This window comes from Nematolebias whitei, chromosome 8, assembly GCF_014905685.2.
Source record: "Nematolebias whitei isolate Nwh7 chromosome 8, NemWhi1, whole genome shotgun sequence".
Taxonomy (NCBI): domain Eukaryota; kingdom Metazoa; phylum Chordata; class Actinopteri; order Cyprinodontiformes; family Rivulidae; genus Nematolebias; species Nematolebias whitei.
The window spans coordinates 37,167,549-37,171,090 of record NC_056505.1 but is presented as its reverse complement, the minus strand read 5'-3'; the positions used below and the strand labels follow the sequence as shown (position 1 = coordinate 37,171,090).

The 3,542-nt window shown below is 34.0% G+C and overlaps 1 protein-coding gene across 1 annotated transcript in view; it reads right to left on the bottom strand.

Annotated features, from left to right (window-relative positions):
* Positions 1-3,542, bottom strand: part of galnt9 (polypeptide N-acetylgalactosaminyltransferase 9) — a 184,903-nt gene that overhangs the window by 106,042 nt on the left and 75,319 nt on the right. The gene's annotated exons all lie outside the window — the stretch shown is intronic.

Here is a 3,542-nt window from a genome sequence, read left to right as displayed (position 1 = left end):
GTAAATGTGCATTTGTCTTTGTTATCATGATATTTAATATGATAAATATAAAATATCTAGCCAAGAGCCCTTAAATCATTTATTATTTTCATCATTTTCAGGAGAAGCACAGTCTGATAATCTGCACTTGTTCAACATTCAGCACATTTACTGAAATCCTTTTCTCAGCTGAGCATGAAATAATTTTAGCAAAATGCATTTTTGTGACAAAATATCAAATAAAATAACCATATTTTATGTTCATTGTCTGCTGAAAACCAAATACAAATATACAAAATTATACAGGAACCTTAAAGAATGATTGGGTTTCAACTTTTTTCTCCAACTACAGACTTTCTTTTTCCTATAATTCTCACCTTCTTCCATCATATCACATCAACTTATCTTTGCAAAGAAATGACAGTTTATCTGCCAAACCATTTCAAATCATACAAAGGTAATAACCAGCAAGTGCAGAAAATATGGAACCAAACAGATATGTTTGTAATAACATAATATATTTTGATGTACATGACTTTTATTGCATCAGTTATTACCATAAAAGCACATTTAGTAAAACTTATGCTACATTTCTCAGTTTTCGGAAGCTGACAATTTGTTCCTTTTAACTGAAGTCATTGATTATTGATTATGACAAAATACATTTTTTGATGTGTGGCTTTATGCATACAGTAGTGAAAAACATCTAAGCCAAACAAACAAACTTTGAATTTAAATCTGAGTAAAGACATTACGTCCATTTACAATTTATTAAGTAATGCCTGTGTTTCTTTGAACAAAGAACTGGAGTTGTTTCGGATCCTTGCCTGTTCCAGGCTTCACCTCCCATTCCTAACTGGTCTAAAACAGGAAAGCTTTAACTTAATTTCATGTCAGTTAGTGAGGGAAAAAATTATATGCCTTTTCATACAATGTATTTCAGGGCGTCATAAGCATTTGTAACATGGGAGGGACACATTGTCTTGGGGGGTTTGGGGGTCCTCCCCCAGAAAATTTAAATAAAGTAGTTTCCATTTCCTGCATTCTGGTGTATTTTAATGTGTTGTTAAACTATGCTTACCTACAAATGTAAACACTTGATTCAATAATTATTTTAGAGAGCAACAAGAAGTAACCTGACCAACAGTTCTCCTTGTGTGAATGGAGGATGGATGGTTGGAAATTAATTTGACTTGACTTGAGTCCCCGTTTGCCCTGCCCTGTTGACCAAAAAAAAAAAAAAAATAAAACAAAGAGATGCGTGTCCTGACAAGCCGGGTGACCTCAGAGAAACACTGCAACTAGTGTGGTGAGTTGTTGTAGGTAACCAGGAAAACCCGGAATGGACTTTTATAGGTTTGAGTATTCTCCTATTAATCAAGTGGCATGGATTAGTTCACAAAGAAACAGAAACAGTGCTGGATGAACTAATATTTCATGGTAAATGTGTGCGTGTGTGTGTGTGTGTGTGTGGTGGGGGTTCAAATGAAAAAAAAATTCATGTGACAGGGACACGCCCCCTTCACATATAATTGTTGCAATGCCTAAGGTGTATTTCCACGTCTGCTTTTAACTGAAGTTCTCTTGTAAAATACAATAATAAAATTAAAAAGAGAAAGATAAAAGATTACAAAACAATGAGTCGGTCACAATAAACAATTTATAATGTTTTTTTTAAATAGGTTTTTACCAGAATACATGTTGGGATTTTTTTTTTTAAAGTATATTTGCTCTTATTGAAGACAGAAACACTTTTAAAAGTTTTATTTGACAGAAATGTGTAGTATAAGAAAGTAATATAAGATACATTTGCATTACTTTAGTTTTAGAACTTGTCAGATATATTTCTGCTTCTTGTTATAATATTCAGCTCTTGAACGAGGCTAAATTCCACCTCGATGTGAAAACATGTCATCACAACTCATCACATTGTCACCATGTGCTCTAAAGTTAAACAGTAAGCCCTTGTGCATTCATTTTATTCCCCAAACCATGTATCACAAAATTTTTGGTGTTAGACACTGAATAATGCAATAAACAATGCACTCATTTCACATTTACGTCAGTGCTACTTTGGAAACTGACACAAACAAACTTGCTAATTAGTTTTCATAAAAAATTCAAATAAAAGCTAAACACAGCGGACACAACACATTTGGTGTGTTCACACCAAGTTATGTCTCGTTATAAAATAAAAATCTGCTAAAAGATTTTGCTCAAAACAAAACAATATAATAACAACATGTTTTTATAGTTAAAATTAGCGATGCGACTTGTCAGGTCTAGTTGGATATATCAATAAATGAACTTTTTTTTTCCTTTGAGCTTTAAGTCTATCTGTTGGGTATTTAACTGGTTATAAAAAAGTAGATTTTCCTGTCTGAACACCAACATACTGCGCACAACAGTAAGCTATAATATGGATTTCAATGTAAATATAAGGAACGTATTACAAAAGTAGAAGTTTTATTGACTGGATAAGCAGGGGCGATTCTAAAATTCTCTTTCAGGGGAATCTAGCCCCCAGTGCTGGCAATGGTTCTTGGCTTGAACAACGGGTGGCCAGTGGCGTCAGAGGCATTTGTAATGTGGGAAGGACACACTGATGGAGTGTCTGGGGTTTCTCCCTGGACATTTTTTAAATAAAGTAAGATGCCCTTTCATTCTTTCTGGTGTATTTTAACGGGTTGGGAAACATCTAGTTTTACCCTCATAACTTGATTCAATAACTATTTTGGAGTTAATGGCACAACAATAAGTAACCTGAACAACAGCTCTCCTTGTGTGAATAGAGCACACTCCGTTTCTCTCACACATCCTAACACTCGAGGGTGCTTGAGCACTCTGCAAAAATCGCCACTGTGGGTAGAATTGATCATTTAATTTTCCAAACCTTGAGTGGATTTCATCCGAATTTTGTCTTTTTTCCTTTTTTTTTCCCGGAGCAAAATGTTCTACTTCAGTTTGCACTTTGTTTAAATATCCACAGACTTGGTAATAGACGTTTTAGAAATGAGGTGAGATCCAGTTTTGACAGAACAGTTGATGTCCTCCCTCTGTCAGTATTTGCAGTTTCATCTGCATAAAACGGAGATGGTAATCCATCTTCTTCAAACTCAACATGAGTCAGTCCCAGTTTGAAAAGAAGGATATTAATAATAAATAAGTGAAGATTTACTGAACATATGATGACAACATCTCTCTTCGCTCTGCCAAGTCAGGTTTTCTGTTTAAAGCAGAAGCTCAGTGGATTGATTCATTACTGTCTTTCAAAGCTTAGCAATGGTGAAAAAGGAAACATTGCCTTTAAACTACAGTCTTCATGTATCAGAACTTGGTATGATTTTTTAATTGGTTTAACGCCAACATTTTAACAGTTGAAAATGAACATCCAGTGATATCTTTGAGAGCTACATCAAAATCTGTCTGATTTGTGATATTTTACTATCAGAAAACAAAATAGATGGCAAAGATTCAAACAAGTTTTAGGCAAAGATACACTTGAATTATGTGTTGTGAATGAAGGTCAGCTACATTAGATTTTAGACAAATATTTAAAAAAT